Raw genomic sequence first — 22,248 nt, forward strand, 5'->3', positions numbered from 1 at the left:
TTTAAAACCAGCTGAGCATGTTAAGAAGCCTTTATTGTCTTGATTTACAAATCCCAAAGGTGGAAAAAAAGAATCATGTAAAATAGATTATATCTGGTGTCTATCATTTAAGGTAGTTCTTAGCTAACTAATAAGTCTGATCTGTTTGGTTTTAATTAGCTATTTGATGTTAGGAAAAAAAGAGAATGTGATCTGAGTAAAGTACGGGAGCCAGGACCTCGATGACGCTGCTCCAGTCCCCGGTAGTTATCTGTGATTTGATCTGGAAAAATCTTCATTGGCATCTCCATACTGACTCACTGTGCGTCTTCCTAACTGGGCTAAATAGCCCCAACAACATGTAACTTCATCTCCTGCTGTTACAGCACCTTGACAGTAAGTCAAGAATACAAATTACTAATTTGTACCTTCCAATTATTCTTGAGAACAGCAACTTTGTGGAGTCTCCACTGGGTATGGACTGCAAATGGACAGCATTTTGTGCTACACACACACACACACACACACACACACACACACACACACACACACACACACACACACACACACACACACACACACACACACACTCCTGTAATCAGTAAACGACTCTACCTCGCCACCCGACAGGCCTGTGGCCAGTTGCTTGGCAACTGGTCCAGCCCTAGAAATGGTCCAGCAAATGACTCCCTTTAAAACAGTGATAATAAGATAAGAGATAAGGGGTGTTAATTGATGAGCTTGAGAGGGCGAGTAGGGGGGAGTGGTTTCTGGACACAGACAAACTTGTCTCTCCCTGTTTCCAGTCCTTATTATTTATGTGATATGATATATTCTTGCAGTATATATCTTAGCATACAGACTGTATTCTGTTCATACTGTATATTATATCGAGAGTAGCCATCTGTCTTACTGTTCCACATTGTTTATAGTCTATATGTTATGTGGTGTATATATTCTGCATAACTACACTTTATTGCTTTTTGCACTTCTGGTTAGATGCTGAACTGTCATTTGTTATCTGTTAATGACAATACATCTGCATCTAATCGAATTTAATTATTTGATTTCTGAGAACCAAATACTAATTTCTGTGCTTGATATTAACAAATGAAGCTTGCCATGCGCCACACAAATGGTAACACAGCTATGTGTTGTCGTTTGTGTGGAGCACGGTAAGCTTCATTTGAGCTCTTTTTGAAGGTAAAAAAGTTCAGTTTACCTGAGGTAACAAAAAATAATTTCCACAAACATTACATTTTCTCCAACTGAGATAAAAGCCAGAGACAACGCCTACATTTGAAAAACTCTAATAGACTGACCTTTTGTGGATAATTTAGTTGCTCATGAAAAGTCTTCACAGTGGGCTGTGCCAGTCGCTCACAGTCACTGTGACACCGTTACCGTGGAGAGTCGTGGTGCTGAATTGGCTTTTATGGTCTTGCCCTTATAAATTGACTTTATTCATGAGGTCAAACACCAAAGAAAAGAATATCAGAAGAAACATCTACATTTTGCTGACTTCATTGAACTTGTAAACTAGCTGACATTCTAGTTTCCAGAGAAATAAAGAAATTTAAAGTAAAGCTGAAGGAAAACCAGTTGTTCCAATCGTTTTACTGGAGCCACCAGTGGCGGGCTGTCACACTCGATGTAGGCCCCTGACGTTCCGTATAGTCCTATATGATCAATATGCGGTAACGGATCTCTAAAGGGTGTGGACATCACTCATGACACGTTTTCTGCTTAATGTCATTAAAGATCCACCGGTAAATCAAAAATGAGGCGTATCTACTGATCATAATGTTCCATCAGGACAGTTTAATTTTTACTGTAGCTTTGTGGTCCAGAAGCCTTCAGAGTCATAAATGGGCCACGTTCCTTCTGAAAATAAAATGCAGCATTCCAGTTATTTGAAAAGAGCTCAGACCTTAGTCACAAGTCTCTTCACAAACAAAGTGGCAGTTTCTATTCAGTGCAACTGAATACTTAGACTTATTGTTGAGGGCTAAAAAAATGTTAACTGCTTTCCTTCCTCATGAAACATATTATGCAAAGCCTTTATATATATATATATATATATATATATATATATATATATATATATATATATATGTGTGTGTGTGTGTGTCTGTGTGTATATTTGAAACCATGAATTGTGTGCAATTTTTAATGGAAAGTATCTAAAGCCTGCTTGAAAATTGTTTAAATGTGTTAACAGTGTTATTTGCATGTCATTTACAACAAGTAAAAGTCTAGTCAAAAACGGCGAGCCATGGTCAAAATGAAGATGAAATAGAGGGGTCTGAAGTCATTTTCTTGACTTTACATAATTTCTTAACTTTACTTTTTAAAGGCACTTGCATATGAGATACACACCCATGTGTTACATCAAAAATTGCAAATCAATCTTATCTCTCCAATGAAGAGGCACCACTGTCCTAAGCCACAAGCTATATATATATATATATATATATATATATATATATATATATATATATATATATATATATATATATATATATATATATCTTGATTTGGGAAGTTCTTCATATCTCTTGTGAAAACATTTTACTTTACTCATGTGGTCCAACTGTTTTGGTGATGGAAATTGTTTTACCAGAGGTCTTAGGTTCACAAAAGCAGTGGAATATATGAATAAAATGGAAGATACTTGTAAATAAATATCTACTACCAAATTATTTAGTAACATTTCCTCAGTAGAAATGTTGTCTGTCTCTACTTTCATCAACATGAGAGACAGACTGAGATGAAATGGGACTGAGGATTGACAGCTGAGTGTGAAAGAAACTGTTTCTGAGCCTGCTGGTCCTGGGACGGCGGTTTCTGTAGCGCCTCCCAGAGGGGATGATGGGAAACAGTCTGTGGTTTGGGTGAGTGGGGCCCCTGACTGTGCTGTGCGCTCTCCGCAGGCAACGCTTGAGGTGGATGGACTCAATGGCAGGGAGTGGAGTACCGGGGAGGCGCTGGGCGGTTTTCACCACCCTCTGCAGAGCTTCCCGGTCTGAGGCAGAGCAGTTGCCGTACCAAACTGTGATGCAGTTTGTCAAGATGCTCTCGATGGTGGAGCGGTAGAAGTACCCCAGTATTGAAGGACACATGTGGATCTTTTTCAGTTTTCTCAGGAAGAAGAACTGCTGGTGTGCCTTCTTGACCAGGGTTGAGGTGTTGAGGGTCCATGATAGGTCTGAGATATGAACACCCAGGAACCTAAAGCTGGAGACACACTCAACCTCAGTTCCATTGAGATGGATGGGGGAGTGTGTGCAGCACTTTGTCTGCAAATATGCACATGTTAACACAATGTACATAGTTCAGTTTCAGTTTTGTTTTTTGAAGAACAGTTTTCAGAACAAGAGCAACATATGTACTCTGTGTGTGTGTGTGTGTGTGTGTGTGTGTGTGTGTGTGTGTGTGTGTATGTGTACTATGTACTCTGTGTGTGTGTGTGTGTGTGTGTGTGTATGTGTACTATGTACTCTGTGTGTATGTGTGTATTATGTACTCTTTACCAGCGCAGTCATGTGTCTTGTTGCGCAGAGTAATTTTACAGTATAGTGAAAACCATTGTTTTTGCAGCGTGTGTGTGTGTGTGTGTGTGTGTGTGTGTGTGTGTGTGTGTGTGTGTGTGTGTGAGGGGGAGGGATTTCCTGAGTGTTCGTTGGGTAGTTTCACACATGTAGATCAGAGGTAGCCAATACGGTGCCTTGTCGCCCGCAGGGTCCATGTGAGTCGCCACGAGACGTGTTCTAAAAATAAAAAATTAAAAAATATTATCAACCGACCATGGTCGCGTTTAAACTCTTCTCTGTATCGCAAACAGCGGAGTTCCGCCCCAAACACGGCGCGCACACAGGTGAGCACACACACACACACACACACACACACACACACAGACACACACACACAGACACGGGCGTGCACACAGTGGACAGAGAGAGAGAAAGATGGCCAAAAATATGTTGCGTGCTTTTCACGATGTGATTTGCTGCTTTAAGCTAACACTATTTTAAGCTAAAGCCCGCACACAGGCTGCAGGCTGGAGCTCCATGAGCAACATTTCTGACTTTGAGTATCGGGAGTCTCTGGGCGCAAAAGGAGATGCTGATCTGTTAACAGGCTGCTGCGCATGCGCGCCGATCTTTATGAGATCTCTGTGAGGTTTTTTCTTCTGTTGCGTCTTTTATCAGAAAACGGACCTCAGCTCAACATTAAGCATGAATTGAGAGTCTGTATCAAATCCACAAACCTGTTTTAAAAAGATATGTAGAGGAAAGCAGCTCACTGAGCCACTGATGCAACCTGATGCTCACACAAGATGCTCTGCACTTATTCTGTTTTGTTTTGCAAAAATTACCTTGTTTTCCACAATGAGCTATTTAGTAGTAACTAAATATTAGTTTTTATTTTTATTTTTCGAACAAAGTGATGAAAATATTTTTTTTCTAAGATCATTGTTGTGGAAATTGTTAATAATTATTGTGAGGAATAATTAACATTGATATATGATCAGACATATCAGTCACTTCACATATATTATAATTAAAATGTGATCTGTGGAACTTTGTTGTTCAGTAAGTTTGTATCAAACAAGTAGCCCTTCATATTATTTTGTACCTCGAAGTAGCTCCCGGCTTCAAAAAGGTTGGTGACCCCTGATGTAGATGAACACCTGAATTAACAAATCAAGATGGAAGGCGGCGCTCGGCACAGACTCCACCGACTGTGATCTCCTGTTAGAAGTGAATAGAACGACACAGAACCTCCAGGATCTGGAGCATCTCTGAACAGCTTAATCTCATTTCTGCTCCGTTCTCTCGCCGAGCTATTAACAGAAATATCCCATAAACATAATAGTCCGGGTCGGGGGCGGACCAACTCACTGTTATATGCTCTGCGTATTGAGTAAATGCTCATCCTGTCTCAAAGGCTGCAGAGGAACAAGTTGTGGCCCTTTTATCCTCAATCTACTTCTTCCCGTCACTATAAAAAAGCTCATGACCAAAGGTGAGGGCTGGCTCTGCTCCCTCTTCACCTTGATGGTCTGGTGAACCGAGTGGACCATTTAGCAGCTAAAGAGCTGGATGTTGCCCCCGGGAGTTGGTGGAGACCAAAAACAGAGCAAAAAGAGAGAGAACATGACATCTACATGCATCACGTGGACACACACACACACACACACACACACACACACACACACACACACACACACACACACACACACAGGACTCCAAATAAAGGATCATGTAGCTTTGGTTGATGCTGGATGTGGCTGTTGACATATCAACTTAAAGAGTGATTTGTCAATGTGGCTAAAACCAATCTGTTATTCCGCGTTTGGTCCAATGAAGGAAAGACACACGTTGTTGTCTGAGTCGGGTTGCCATGGGCCCTCACATCACACGCTTCTGTTTCAAAGAGCTTCTCAAAGTCCTGCATTCCTTCTGCGTGACAAATCAGTGTGCCGATACAAAGTTCAACCTGACACTTTAGTCAATCCCACAGAGCAGAGCGGCCATCTTCAGCCTGACACATGACAACGAGGAAGGTCTCACTTCAAAATATTGAAGCTGGGGACTCCCTCTGCATCAGTCTTTATGGAGAGAACAACAAGGTGTCGCACAATGTCATCCACGTCGCCTCCTTGACACATCAATCGTCAGCCAGCGGTACTAAACACGCCAGGTACCAGGCAGCCATCGTCTCCGGTCCTTGACTGGGCTCCCCCAGCATGCATCAGGAGGCCAATGAATAGCAATCTGGCCTTGCCCCCTTCGATGCTTTGTGAGTCTGTTGTGCATAATGCATTGCAGCAGCAGGACAGGGGTAATTACCACAATCAGAGGAGAGGATCATCAATCTCAGGTGAACCACAGGGAGTAAATGAAGCAGAGAGGACAAGGAGGAGAGAAAGATGAGTCTCTGCATGTAGAAGAGAGGCACAGGGAGGTGGAGGGGAGGAGAATGAGCTCCGTGTTTGTTGGTTCCGACAAAACTTCAAGGTTTCATTTCAGAAAATTGCCGTCCGCATAATTAATCAGTGAGAAACTAATTTTTTCTACTTTCTGTCTTTCTTTCTCCTTTCTTTCTATCACTTTGTTCTCACACAACCTCCTTCAAATCAGTGGTTCCATCTTCTTCAGCACAATTCTTCCTTCCTTTTCAATCGGCGCTCAGTCTGTCACCGTTTTCATTGTTTTCTTTTAATCCTGTTACGCCTGTGGTCATATTATTTTGTGTGCTTGTTTTGGCGTTCCATGAATGTGTGCAATGTGTCTGTATGCAAATAGCTGCGCCAGGACGAGGACTCCATTGGTCGGGGCCAGGACGACGACGCCGTTGGTCGTCTGCCCCTGCAGCTGTTTGACGGAGGTTAGTTATTGTGTTTTGCCTCTTTCATTTTGCAAGTTAGATTTGTTGCTTCTGAGGTTTTATATCTGTTGGTTTGTGTCGCTGCCTCGGCTCAGTGTGTTTTGGCTTCTTTTATTTTGAGTTTTATTTATCTTGAAATCAAACTCAAATGTTTCACATACGATGCTTCGTTGCTGATGGAAAGTGAGTGTAATCCACATTGTGTCGCAAGTCTCTTCTCCCGATCTAAAACTGGACATATACTTATATTTAAATCATCAGGAGTTCACTGAATAATTGAAGAATATGAATCTGTTTGTGTGCATTTCACTGTGTCTGCACGAGGGACCGTAACAGAGAAATAGTTAAATGTAGTAGATTAGTGTCCGTAAAGTGCTATGCTAATCATAGTTAAAAGGATTTGATGGCAGTACAGATGATTTCATTCCCAGTGTAGTCAAATATTATTTTCTGTTTGTTTATTAATAGTCAGCTCTGTGGCTCTGCTTTGTGGTGAAGTGATGTTGCAGATTACTGTATGATTTATTGCCTGCATGACTTCTTGTTTCTCAGTGGTGAACTAGTGGCAAAGGTCAGGTGCACTGAGCTGAGTGTGTTGCTCCTGATGTGAGTATTTTATAAATATTCTGCCAAATCTTTTCAGCTTTGGCTGCTGCAGAATGCAGAAGAAACAATTCCCCGATAGCTGCAGAATCTTCGATGGGAATAAAGTCACTGTTGAGCAGCTTCAGAGGAACATACACGACCGAATGATACTTGAAAGCTAAGATAATATTGGGTACACCACAAATAATATAACAGAGCAGAATCTCAAGTTAATATTGTATAGTGATATAAAACACGAGACGCTGGAAAGAATTATTAAAGTTCAGTATGTTCAGCTCATTTGAAGTTTATAAACTATAGCACATGTTCTTGGTCCAGGCAGAGCCGTGATATCAATAGTGTAATACTATTCAGGGCTTAAAGTGTGAACTCGTTTCTAGATCTTTTCAGGATTTTATCAGAAGACTTTTAACATTTTTGATGCTGTGTTTATGAACATATATTGTTCATAAAGAAGCGAGCCAGCAAACAAAGCTCCAAGTCTATTCGCTCACAAACTAAAATGCATAACAAACTGATCACAAGTATTCTCATAAATGTTTTCTATATTCATTAAACAAAACTAAAAACACAATAACACTAGCGCAGTAGTGTTTCCTACTCACCCGTTTCCATGCACATCTCCTGATGGTCTGTACTGTTTACATCATGTCATCTCCCATCCGTCCACTAGAGGCCGGCTGCAGGAGCGCTTTGTGGTCAAGAGTCTGGCCCAAGGACACACCACCACAGACCAGCCGGGGATTGAACCGCTGATCCTCTGATTGAAGGACGACCCCGGTTTGCTCATGATAATACCGTTGTTGACATTTCAACTTTGTGATAATAAACTTCTTCAACCCCATTACTTTTGTGATTTGTGCACAAATCATTTTGATTTTCTCATCTTCAGCGTCTCATGACATCGACGATGGTGAATGAAAACCCGAGGTGTTGGCCTGGGGAATGGCAGTTCCCTTGAAGTTATAGTTTTAGAAATTAATTACAAAAACAAAATGATCATTTGGTGGCCCTTCAGCTGGCGGCGCCGCAGGAGACCACCTGCTGTCGCTGTGCTGCGCCAAAGCACCGGCTGCCTGGCAGCCTGGAATCAAACATATTCATAGGAAGTAATGGAGCCGGTGTTCATCTTTTCTGAGCATTAAATGGTGTGTGTGTGTGTGTGTGTGTGTGTGTGTGTGTGTGTGTGTGTGTGTGTGTGTGTGTGAGAGTGTGTGTGTGTGTGTGTGTGTGTGTGTGTGTGCGTGTGTGTGTGTGTGGTCCTCTTCGGCCTGCAGGCACATAACTCGTGTGCCCTCCGCTTGAACAAATTTGCTGACGAAGCTGCCAGGAAGTTACCGAGCCCGAGGAAGTTATGTCTCCTCCACCTCCAAACACACACAACCTCCCTTTCCAAAACCACCAGCAAAGCTTTCTTTACAGATGCTGTTGTCACAGGTTCTGATCACATCATCCTGAACAGAGGAAAAATAAAACTGAGAGCAGGATTGAGCACATATTGGACTCTGAGAGGCTAATAAGAACTATTTTTCTGGACTCTGCCTCCCAAATACTTTAAAGTGAGCCTCCGCGGGGAGTGTAATGAGTTGTCCGCTGTAACAGAGTAGAAGCCAGGCTGAAAAAAAAGAGAGAAAAGGCAAAAACCATCACCCAAAGCCTAATGCACCAGCAGCACCCCAGGGAGCTGTAGGAAGGTTTATATGGGCCACTTATTCTGTTATGGTGAGGTGGGGGAGGAAAGTGATGAGAGGGAAGGAGAAACACAGGAGATGGAGCAAGAGAGGAAAAGAAAACAAGATGCCTGCCCTCAGTGAGTGTCGATCTCCACCAGGTGTGTCTGCAGAGACTACGGCCGTAATGACTGATTCAATTCATTCAAACCACAACACCCCGTCTCCACTGCAGTGTGGCTCACGGCTCACTCATCACTCTCTCTGCTTCTGAGCAGAAACTGGAAGTCCTGCTGTTATCTAGTTCATTTAGTAAAAACTACAGCATCTAAAGCAGCGTTCATTTAGCATTCCTCTTTGAACAGCAGGTGTAACCCCGATGTGTTTAGCAGGCAGCACTGAGCCTCTGGAAAGAGAAACCGACGCTCTAAAAGCAGCGATTCTCAACTGGTGGGTTTTTTCCATCCTGTGGTTTTAATTTGAAGGGACTTTTTTTATGCAGTGGAGTGTCGTTTTTTTTCAGCCGGCTGTGGTTTTCACTTGTTTTGCTCTTGTCCCTCCATGTTTTCAGCAGCGTGTGTCAGGTTGGGTCAAACCATCCTGATATAGGGCGACGCTGGGTGTTTAGGATAATTAAATTAAACAGCTTTCTGAATACAACATTCACAACTGATGGCGCTGCCTGCATAACACTTGAAGGTCGTGAGGAGAATTGAGTGCTGCTTAATTTTCTATAAAGCACAATGTTTTTCAGTATTTACCTCCTGATGAGGTAATCAGAAGAAAAGTTAATGTTGAATATATGAATCCTTTTGAATTGCACTTTTTGTATAATTTGTTTTGAATTTGTGGAAAAGCGGCTCCTCAACACAGGGACATCAGTAAAGTGTTTGAGAATACATACTTTGGGGTTTTTTCATTAAAATGCAGTTAATTGAGTATAAAAGGGAATAGTTTCCTCTCTAGCGTCGCCACTAGCTGGTCGTTTTGGTTTATCATTAAACTTGTTTTTGTGTATATATCCTGAACTCTCTCAGGTGCAAACTGCACCGTCTTTTCATTAAATACATCTGAGAAGTGGAGAATGTTCCTCCATGTGTCGCGGCTTGTCATTCAGGGGTGAAGGGAGTCCTGGAGCAAAACCAGTTGAGAACCACTACTTTAAAGTTCTTTAAACTTGCATTATTCATAATAGCCAGCAGGGGGCGACTCCTCTGGTTACAAAAGGAAGTGTGATACTTCTCTCTTGATGTATTCCCTCAGTAAACATTGTAAACATAAAGCAGGGGATGCTTTAGGGGCGGGGCTATCTTGGAGTATTGTCCAGTCTGGGAGTAATCTCTGTTTTTATCTTCTAACTTTAACCCTTTCACAGTGCGTTTTCAGTTTGTGAACGTTAATCGTGACCTTGTATGCAGCGTATTTGGCAAAGTGCAAAACTCAAGGCTTCACTTCGTCAACACAGTGTTTGAATCAAGAGAGGAGGAACAATTACTAAACAGCACTGCACTGGAGGAGAGTGTGCGGTGTTGAAAACAGGACCCAAACACTGATGAACCGTTTCAAAAATCTTTAATAAGGAAAAAACAAGGACCGGCTGGAGCACAGCCCGGGCCCAAAAAAGCAAAAGGCACTGAAACTGAATCAATTTGGGACATGAATGGGAAACTGAAAAAAACAGGACAATGACAAACACCACGGAGAAAAACAGTACCAACCGACAAGGAGACGGGAGACACAAGACTACGAAATAAAACAGGAACCAAAACTCAACCCTTGACAGAGAGTTGTTGATTATTTGTAGTCCCTACAGGCCGGTTAAGAGGAGTTGGGTGTCAGCAGTCGATGACGATATATAACAGTTATTGAATTATGTTTGTAAAGAGTGTGAATGACTGCGGCCATGAGAGATCCTTAAGCATTTCAGATGAATATCATATTAGGCTAATGGGTCCAGTAGTATCAGACAGCGGGCGTGGACAGACATGGGATGAACAGAATCACACAAGCACAGTCACACCTCATTGAATACATAATCTCCTGGTGGAGATAATGAAACCCAGACATGGTAGAATAATGGAGGGCAGGAAAAAGAGAAAAGGAGATGAGAGAAGAGGACAGTAAAAGAGGGGATACATGGAGAAGTGAAAGAGGATTGGAAGAGATGAGAAGAGGATAAAGAATGGAAATCAGAACAGACGAGAGCAGAAGAGTGAATGCAGAAGAAGAGAGGGGAGGAAACAAGGAAAGGAACACAGCAGGTGATGAGAAAAAAGGAAAGGAGGATAGTAAAATGAGAAAAAAATGAGAAAAAAGAAAGAGTGAGACAACTGACATACATTCAACCTCTTATATAATATATCTTCAGAGAAGAATCATTGCTGAAGACTTTGAACAACATTCTGTATTGTTTTTACTGGGGACCAAATCCAGCTCACACACACACACACACACACACACACACACACACACACACACACACACACACACACACACACACACACACACACACACACTCTCTCTCTCTCTCTCTCTATCAGCTGCATTTTGGTTACATAAACCATTGAGGAGCTATTTGTCTTCCTGTAATGTACGATTGTGCACCACTGCTCCTATTTCAAGTGTACTTCTATTCGTCATAATAAGGAATTCATAATGGCTGCACACCTGCTCGGGCTGAATTATGAGACAGAGGCTGCTGTCAACATTTTTCATAAAGCTCTTCATCCACAGTCTACAGCCAGCATGTTTATCATCTCTCAATGTTCCTAAAAGATCAAAGCCCAGACTGTACTTCATAACTGGACATTGGGCAACTATTTAATTGAATCTGGAAAATCAAAAAACTGGTAAAAAGAAAAAGAGAGACTGAGCCGCAATGTTTCTCACCAGATTAACAATGACTTTCGTTTGTTTGTTTCACCTTTTCTGTTCTCTTTCATTTCTGTTCTCTTTCATTCTCTTTCAAACATTCATTTAAAGACAACAGAGTTGAAGTCAAACTGAAGTTCGGGTTCACCATGTTCACTGTTTTCCATGTTCACTGTTCACTGTTCACCATGTTCACTGTTTACCATGTTCACTGTTCACTATGTTCACTGTTGACCATGTTCACTGTTTACCATGTTCACCATGTTCACTGTTCACCATGTTCACTGTTCACCATGTTCACCGTTCATCATGTTCACCATGTTCACTGTTCACCATGTTCACTGTTCACCATGTTCACTGTTCACCATGTTCACTGTTTACCATGTTCACTGTTCACCATGTTCACCGTTCATCATGTTCACCATGTTCACTGTTCACCATGTTCACTGTTCACCATGTTCACTGTTTACCATGTTCACCATGTTCACTGTTCACCATGTTCACTGTTCACCATGTTCACTGTTTACCATGTTCACCATGTTCACTGTTTACCATGTTCACTGTTTACCATGTTCACTATGTTCACTGTTCACCATGTTCACTGTTTACCATGTTCACCATGTTCACTGTTTACCATGTTCACTGTTCACCATGTTCACTGTTTACCATGTTCACTGTTTACCATGTTCACCATGTTCACTGTTTAGCATGTTCACTGTTCACCATGTTCACTGTTTACCATGTTCACCATGTTCACTGTTCACCATGTTCACTGTTCACCATGTTCACTGTTTACCATGTTCACCATGTTCACTGTTTAGCATGTTCACTGTTCACCATGTTCACTGTTTAATATGTTCACTGTTTACCATGTTCACTGTTCACCATGTTCACTGTTCACCATGTTCACTGTTTACCATGTTCACTGTTCACTGTTCACCATGTTCACTGTTCACCATGTCCACTGTTTACCATGTTCACTGTTCACCATGTTCACTGTTCACCATGTTCACCATGTTCACTGTTCACCATGTCCACTGTTTACCATGTTCACTGTTCACCATGTTCACTGTTCACCATGTTCACTGTTCACCATGTTCACTGTTCACCATGTTCACCGTTCATCATGTTCACCATGTTCACTGTTTACCATGTTCACTGTTCACCATGTTCACTGTTTACCATGTTCACCATGTTCACTGTTTACCATGTTCACTGTTTACCATGTTCACTGTTTACCATGTTCACTGTTTAATATATTCACTGTTTACCATGTTCACTGTTCACCATGTTCACCCTGTTCACCATGTTCACTGTTCACCATGTTCACCCTGTTCACCATGTTCACTGTTTACCATGTTCACCCTGTTCACCATGTTCACTGTTCACCATGTTCACCATGTTCACTGTTCACCATGTTCACCCTGTTCACCATGTTCACTGTTTACCATGTTCACCATGTTCACTGTTCACCATGTTCACTGTTCACCATGTTCACTGTTTACCATGTTCACTGTTCATCATGTTCACCATGTTCACTGTTCACCATGTTCACTGTTTACCATGTTCACCATGTTCACCGTTCATCATGTTCACCATGTTCACTGTTCACCATGTTCACTGTTTACCATGTTCACCATGTTCACCGTTCATCATGTTCACCATGTTCACTGTTCACCATGTTCACTGTTCACCATGTTCACTGTTCACCATGTTCACTGTTCACCATGTTCACTGTTCACCATGTTCACTGTTCACCATGTTCACTGTTTACCATGTTCACTGTTTTCCATGTTCACTCTTTACCATGTTCACCATGTTCACCATGTTCACTGTTCACCATGTTCGCTGTTCACCATGTTCACCATGTTCACTGTTCACCATGTTCGCTGTTCACCATGTTCACCATGTTCACTGTTCACCATGTTCACTGTTCATCATGTTCACTGTTCATCATGTTCACTGTTCATCATGTTCACCATCTTCACCGTTTATCATGTTCACCGTTCACCATGTTCACCGTGTTCACCGTGTTCACCGTTCATCATGTTCACTGTTCATCATGTTCATCATGTTCACTGTTCATCATGTTCATCATGTTCACTGTTCATCATGTTCATCATGTTCACTGTTCATCATGTTCACTGTTCATCATGTTCACTGTTCATGTTCATCATGTTCACTGTTCATCATGTTCACCATGTTCACTGTTCATCATGTTCATCATGTTCACTGTTCATCATGTTCACCATGTTCACTGTTCCTACTGTTCACTAATCCTACTACTTCAACTTCTCTTTACACAATAAGCCCTTTAATTCAGTACAGTGTCAGCTTTTCAGAATACACAATTCACACCGAATTGTTTTCCAAAAAAAACACTCCACAGACTAAATTACTTTGTTGTTTTTTTACATGCAGATTTCTTCCTGCGGTTGTTTCTGCCACTCACCAGATCACTTTGCACCATGGATGCTCCTTTGGTGTCAAATGATGTACAATAAAAATGAATCTGCTTTCCTTTTGTGCTTCATTAGATGATCTGTTCAGTTACATCAAATCTGTTTGATTGGGCTGCCGTTATCTCATGAAAATATTGAATGGCAGATAAGAGTGCAGGGCCTGTAATGGTGGAGATGTTCTGTCTCATGCAGCCAAACAGCTGGCTAAAGATGGCCACTGTCACCTTTATTTATTGGCTTAATTCTAAACCTGGCATTATTTCTCAGACACTAGAAGCTAGCTGAGGTCGTAAAGCTAAATGCTCTGTTATGAATCAATACATCAGACATAAGAAATTCTGCCTAAATGTTGACTTTAGCTTATTGATTTGTATATTAAAGTCTCTCAACTGTGAAGAAAGAAAATTCTACTGCAGTAAATGTGTGTGTGTGTGTGTGTGTGTGTGTGTGTGTGTGTGTGTGTGTGTGCGTGTGCGCGTGCGTGTGCGTGTGTGTGTGTGTGTGTGTGTGTGTGTGTGTGTGTGTCTCCAGTTAAAATCTTTCACGGCTACATTTGTCCCCTGTGCACTTCAAGGGGATGTTTTATGATATCTAGATGAAAAGTTGGAGGGGCATCAATGTTATAAGGGTTCCTCTGGGATTCATGAATGTTTAAGCACAGCGGGGATTTTCTGGCACTCACTTATTTCCAATGTGTGTGGTGAAAGAAAAAAGTCTGAAGAGGTGAAAACTCCAACAACACTTTGGTGGTGTGAAGAACAAATGACATGTCTGACCATCATGTCATCTACAAGCCGAACCAGCTGAAAATAAAGTAGTTCTTTGTACTGGAAGTGTTGCTAGAGTTTTGACTTCAAGGACAAATGTTCATAGGAAATATCATAGCAATCCATCCAATATTTATTAGTATTCTAAGTGTTGACATAGGTGGTGGAACTACCTGCATTACAGTCTCATAAGCAATGCAGTGTGGCTGAAACAGGAAGACGATTTCATACATGGCTGTTTCTAATATAAACATGTTTTCTGGTACTTTTGCAAAGAACAGTTTGTGAATTTAAAGGTGATTTTTCAGATTATATAGTTTAAGAAACAGCAACCCTGTAGAAGACATCCTTTCTCAACTATCTGCTGTTAATTATTCTATCTCCACTATTTCGATTTGTTTTTAAGAGAAAAATAGAAGAAAAAACAATAAAAAAGAGTGATTGTTGCTTCTTTACATCTTATCTGGCTTTGTAGCGAAAGAATGAGCAAAACACACTGCAACAGAGAACGAGGAGGGCGTGGAGGCGAAGCAATGAATAATAATCAAAAGAATCGTGAGACGGCATAGATGTCCTCTGCTTCACTTTCAGACATATCTTAGATATACGTGGGCACAAACTAATTAGTGCTGATCAGAACAACAAGGTCTTAGAAGAGTTTGAGGATTGCAATCACTGCAGGGCAACTTCGCACGGCTCCCTGCAGAACATCTATTTGGATAAAGATGCCTTGCAGCCAGAACAGCGTCAGAGTTATTGGCCTCTCACTGGGTCTGTGGCTCTCACAGCGGCACTGATGACCCAGCACTTTGAAAAGTTGTGTCCGAAATAGATGATGAAAGGCATCAGGACACCTATATATATATGTGTAGGAGGTGAAGACAATGTAGAAAGTCTTCAGAGCAACATGGCTCTGTTATCCAGTGTATATCTTCCCTTGAAGGAAGCTTATATTCAAAACTCAACAGGGATGTTGGGCCACTGTACATCACTGAGAGAAGGCCTTCTTAAACCTTTTCAGCCCCAGGTCTAAATGAGATACTTATTACACATTCAGCTTTTCAGTTTGGCCTTGGGCTTAAATATTCAAGGAATAAATCATATCCCTGTTGCGTTGGGACTCATGGAATCATACTTTCTTATGGTTTTCCAAAAATAGAGCGCTGACCCAATTTTGGACCCAACCAGCAGCGTAGGACTCTCTGATTGAAAGTGACTGTGGTACATAGTGCCTTGTCTGTTCCATTCTCACCCGTCTGCAGCATCCACTGTACCACCTTGTCGCCAACAGGGACCGGCCTCTCTCCAGCTCCTCTTGTCCTCGTCTTGCCCGGCAGCGGCAAACAGAGACGCGGCTCTGTTTCAGAGCTGAGTGAGTTAAAACCATATGAATATGAGCGTTGTGACAAGGGGAACTGACAGAGATGTGCCTTGAAGGGAAGCACATGCCGCCGCTTGAGGCGATATGCTTACGCATTTCAAAAGTATCCACAGCAGCAGCAACAGGTCAGGCTTACGCAGATTGAGTTGAGCTCCTGCCTGGAATGTATCCAGCCAGGGCCAAACACAAGCTGACATGTAGTGTGGTTATAGGAGGAGGTATTGTCATTATGCAACACAGGGTTCTAATGGAGGCCCAATGTAGCAAATCAACGCTTGACAAAGAAGAAACAACTCGTGCTATAGTGTCAAGCATTTGATAGTTCAACATCAGGATATTGTTATTTCATCTGGTGAGGACTGGTGTGGATGTCTCCATAGCTCCATGTTCTTGGTAAAAGGATTCAGTGTCAAAGTTCTGATGCACTGTGTTGCAACACTACGTGTACAACGGGTGTCTAACATATACATGATACTGACATTATGTGTGTGTAACTTTGTATTACATGTCTTTCAATTTAATTCTGTTCATTTAGTAAAGCCCCAAATCACAATTTTGCCGCTGAGGGTTTTACAGTCTGTACACGTACAACATCCTCTGACCTTTCACCCTCACACAGGGTCAGGGAAAACTCCCCCCAAAAAAGCTTTAACCAAGAAGAAAAGGTAGGAACGTAAAGGAAAAGGGTGGAACCCTTTTGGAGAGCAACAGAGAGGATGAACAGAAGTACAACAGATGTCATGTGTACAGAATGAACAACATAACACAACACATTCAATGCACATGACTCGTAGGAGATGTAGTCTTGCCTCATTTGTTTCTGTCATCTGCTGTTTTACTTGTGACCTGCAGCGGGGCTACAATGATGTGCACACTCGGCACGTTATTGTGACATATCTCTTCATACCAAGCTAATAAATGCTTCAGCTTATATAAGATCACAAAGCAATAGGTCATTATTTCCTAAAACCAAAGTACCTTGTTAAAACTTTTCCTCGTCATGACATGAGACGCTAGTATGCTGCTGCACTAAACACTCAGTGAGGTCACCTAACCTGAGCCCAGACCAGAGCGGTGTCCGTCCCACACCGTATCATCCACCTGCAATGAACTGTAAAACATGCAAACCATCAGAACTCCTCAAATCTGTCCGAATGAAAACACCCACAGAACCCAAGTGAAGCTTCCTCTCCACTCACCTCTTGTATTGCCATATATACTGTACAGGTGAGCAATGTATTGATAATGTATTTAAATCTGAGATTGATATTTCCAGTAACGATGTGGTGTAATTCTGAAAGGAGACCTTGCAGCCTGATCTGGAATAGGACCACACTGGTCTCAGGAGGACTGTATATGTATGTCTACTGAGCCATTTAAAGATCTAAAGAAAGAGATCTATTGGCATTAATTAAATATCATATTAATATGAATGTTTTCGTTCGGATTGAGAATAAACCGTTTATATCTTCAAACAGTCCTGTATGTCCTCATCACAGAGCCGGCCTTCCAGTTCTACTGTAGCACAGAGCGGACCAAACAACCTGCTGTGGTTTTAGAAGCAAACACAAGAACCCTCTGGTGGGCTCGAGGAATTGTAGCATTTATTTCTGATCAGACGGCATCCTCTGCTGTAAACTCACCAGTCAACCAGCTGTCTTCTGCTCCGCTGGGGGACGAGGGAGTGCAAATACACAAATACGCAAACGCTCTCTCTCTTTTACTCCACTACTCACTTCCCCCGACACAAACACCGGCTCTGCTATTCTCCAAATGACCCCCGCGACTCTGACAACATCTGGCTGGGGATATGGCCGTTTGCATCTTGCTGCTTTTCCTCTGACCGCTGGTTGCTTCTCACTCTGGAGAAGCAACCAGATGCATTTTGATCATTCAAAATGCATCCCCTCAAATGAAAAATACAATCTTATTTCATTAACAGATATCAGCGCTTCAGTACACAGAAGAGAACAGCTTTGCCTCTCACTAGTTCAATCCCAGAGTAGCAATAGTGCCTTCATGTTTAATACTGTACTTTTAAACACTGCTTCCCATCTTCCTCTGGAAAACAATCCTGCATGTGTCCTTCTTCATCCACCTGGGTGTCACAGTCTAAACGCTGTACAGAACCCGGTACAGGCTGCCAGCCTCCTCAGCAATGGCCTCATTTGTCTGCAATAATTATACTAATGTCTCAAAATGAAAACCTCGATAATTTATTGATGATGGATGCTAAATGTAGCAGCTCAGGATGACCTTGACTTATTGCGTTGCAGGGGTCTTGGCTGGAGTTCAGATCTGAGCTCAGTCCAGGAGGCTGAGACTGACACCAGTGACAGGAGCTGCCTCCTCTGGGCTAAAAGGCTCGGGAAAGGATCCATCTCTTTTTCCTGCAAGGGAAGGAAAGCAATACGCAGGTCTCTTAGCACTAATGTGTGCTGTGGCCGCATTACTTAGGCCTAATTTTTTCACATTTCAGTTTTCAGCTCCCTCATGTCTGGGCCCCGGCCATCCAAACACCGGCCAAGTCTCACTTATTCGTGGCCCCACGCCCCGAAGCACCCGGCGGACCATGAAATGACTTCATTTCACCACAGTGAGATGCAAATGACTGGTGCTACAATAATATCCCACCGTTATAATAAGAGGGGGGCGGGGGGGCATTTTGAAAAAAAGGACATGCGTTGTTCTGACACTTTCTCACGTAAGGACAATGACTTCCAACATAAATGCACAAAGGGCTCGGCCCTCATAAACACAGATTAGACGCCGTTCTTCCTCACTGACGTTACAAGGATTTTCGCTTTGCTATTACGGGTTCCTGCGTAATGGCTTCACTGCTCTTGTTCTACTCATTTCCTCTTTTCTGAGCTGTTCAATATAATGAGCTCCTCATTTCATCTGCATAAAAAGCTCAATGACCCACCTATCAGGCAGCCCATCATTTTAAAGGCGGCCAGTGATTACTGGGCCAATTAATCTAGAGATAATGCTTACATGTTTCCATATGCCAATGAATGATCTCGTGGAAGACGTGAGGCACTGTCCTACATCTCGTCTGCGGTGTTGTGTAGTTGTAGTTGCTCTACAAACTGCTGCAGAATTTAATATGCAATAAAAAGTCATGTCACATCCTGCTCATAATGCAATTAAATCCTGCTGGCAATATCATTTTTCAAATTTCCAAAACATCTGACTTGTTGTTTTTTTTTACCTTCACAGCAGAAAAAAAACACTTAAATGTTTTATTGAAACAGTTTAGAACAAACTGACAAACATAACAAGACAACACTATTGAATTGATGTCACTTTGAAAGCAACACATGCATCAATTATGAAAACAGCCCAGTTTTTGTGGAATAAAAAAATGGTTTAAGGCTTTTAACACCAAGGCTTTTGTTTTTTCCGCCCTGTGATTAAATGGCACGGCCATATATTTTCATATTAGTTTATTAGCCTTTTTTTCCCAGATCCAGGTTGATTTATTCCAGGTTTCACACCGAAAATAAAGGAATCAACCAATCACATTGTGCGGAACAGACATATTCAAGATGCACACGACAATGTAACCGAGGGTTATGAGTTTTGTTCCTTTCACAATAAAAGCCCTCGACACTGTTTACCAGAGAACAATTTAAAAAAGTAAACTCAGTGAAATAACCTACAGTAGCTTACGCTATACAAACAGAGAGAGGGCAAGCTCAATTCGTGGCATGGGCACCTCACAGAGGCGTGTCCGGTTTTCACCGCAGATGCCGCGAATGACGTCGAGCCATGTCCGGTTCACTTCCGGTTCCCACCCCAGATATCGTGGCATGCCCCGGCATCTGCAGGTCATGCCAAGAGATCTCTTGGCATTATATATATATATATATATATATATATATATATATATATATATATATATATATATATATATATATATATATATATATATATATATATATATGTATATATATATATATATCTCTCTCTCTCTCTCTCTCTCTCTATATATATATATATATATATATATATATATATATATATATATATATATATAGATATAGATATAGATATAGATATATATATATATGGAACACTTAAATCCAATAGCTAATCTGACACAAAAAGAGATAAATTGTGATGTGATATTTGACATGATTCACATTAAAATACTTAAGTATATTGAATAGCTCATAATACAAATTAGATTTGGTTGGATAAATATTAATGATGAGTTCAATTAGACAAAGAGGCAGATATTTGATTCAATATACATATGTAATAGCAAGAATACCAATCTTTAATTTATTTAACCAATATCAAAACAGAAAATGACATGTTGAAATGTTTGAATTCACATGATTTAGATGCCGGGATTTAGATGCTGACGGGAAAACCGGATATACCGCGACGTGCAACCAAACATGGCTACGTGATGCCTGTGGTGGTACCGCGAGGTGCCGCGACTGGTACCACTGGTGCCGCGGCATCTGAACGGAAAACTGGATATGGTACCGCTGGTGCCGCGGCATCTGAGGGGAAAACCGGATGTGGCTCTGCGAGGTGCCTGTGCCACAAATGGAGCTTGCTCCTACTGTACAAACATTTCCTCAGACAAACTATCTGTGCAAAACTATTCAAACCTTTTTTTCGATAGTGTTGCAATTTTCTTAAATTCACATCACTGCTGGTGTGAATAGTTTGAAGTGGTGTAGGCGTGTGTTTCACATTCCCATGCTCTGTAAAGGACTTTAGAAGTAAGAACACTCAATGCTGTTTACATCCTGTTTGCTACTTCTTTTAAATTTGTATTAATTTAGCTCAAAATTGCATTCGTATTAATTTAATCCTCTGTGTTCTGAACTATTATGTAAGAAATGATGTAATTTGTCATATACCAATATCCAACATGCTCTTTTTTTCTCCTCATCTTTGACCATCAGGACATCACGGGCGATGTGGATCCAGCTTGATGGCTGACAATGTTTTTGAGGCGGGTGGAGTTGCATTTGTCTGGCGTCTGGGCAGCGCTCATGTAGTCAGCTCAACATAGGTGGTGTAGAGTTTCTTAGCACCGTCTCCTCCCAGCAAGATGGCTGCGGGTTCGAATCCTTTGGCCAGCCTTCTGTGTAGAGCTTATATATTCTCCTTGTGTCAGCATGCGGTTCTCCAGGTTCCTCCCACAGTCCAAAGACATGCAGGTTAATAGTTAACTCCCCATTGCCCATCGATGTGAATGTGACAAAAAACTATTGGTATCTTGCAATGACATGTCCTGTGTACTCATTCAGCACCACGGACTGCTCCCTACAGGCTGAAGGAAGGAGGAGGAGAGGGAGGACCGGAGGAGGAGCCAAGAGAGAAATCACGCTGGGAAAAGGATAAGCGGGTCATTTTAAATACACTGAGTGAAATAAAGGTGGTTTATTTCATTCAAATATACAGAAATACATTTTGAAGAGCTTAGTGGTGATACATGTATCCCTACAGTTGCCACAGCCATGAGTTGTGCAGCAATGCTGAGGTTGGAATTAAGTTCAACTAAATTGTTGGCGTAATAAAGCTAAGAATGTGTGTGCTGGTTGTTGCTTTCACATGGCGCTGACTGGAACCAACACCTGGAACCAAAGGTCAATGCAAAGGGTCTCTCTCTCCATGTTCACAGAGCTGTCTTTCAATGTGCAGCTTGAGATGACCCTTAAATAGAAGTCTACTTCGGTGAACAATAAAGTAATTATCTATCTATCTATCTATCTATACATACTGCCATTTTCTTACTTGTCCTCTCTGCTCGTGCACCTCTCAGTTGCCCCTGTGCATGTGTCCGGGCCGAATCGATTTGGCATAAGAAAAACAGGCCTAATACGCAGTTTAGCCAATCAGTGATTAGAGATATGAATGATGGACATATATCATTGATCCAATCAGTGCCACGCTCAGTTGGCACTAGAGTGCATGCGTTCCGTGCTCGCTCTCTTCAGAGCAGACGAGGCGCCGCCCATTTTAACAACATGACAGCGGTGAGTGCGATCAGGAGTTGAGCACTGCTCTTTAAAAGGAGAGCAAACGCTGACTCTGTATAGTCTCTCCTCCAACAGCCGCTTGAGAGAAGAACTTTGCTGGAGAAACTAACG

The 22,248-nt window shown here is 41.8% G+C and overlaps 1 pseudogene; it reads right to left on the reverse strand.

The window, feature by feature from the left end:
* The window catches only part of LOC137794322 (uncharacterized), a 41,594-nt pseudogene that overhangs the window by 15,079 nt on the left and 4,267 nt on the right, over positions 1–22,248 (reverse strand).

The sequence above is a fragment of the Clinocottus analis genome, unplaced genomic scaffold (genome assembly GCF_023055335.1).
Source record: "Clinocottus analis isolate CAN_PGR_092001 unplaced genomic scaffold, fCliAna1.0.p SCAF_24, whole genome shotgun sequence".
Classification (NCBI taxonomy): Eukaryota; Metazoa; Chordata; class Actinopteri; order Perciformes; family Cottidae; genus Clinocottus; species Clinocottus analis.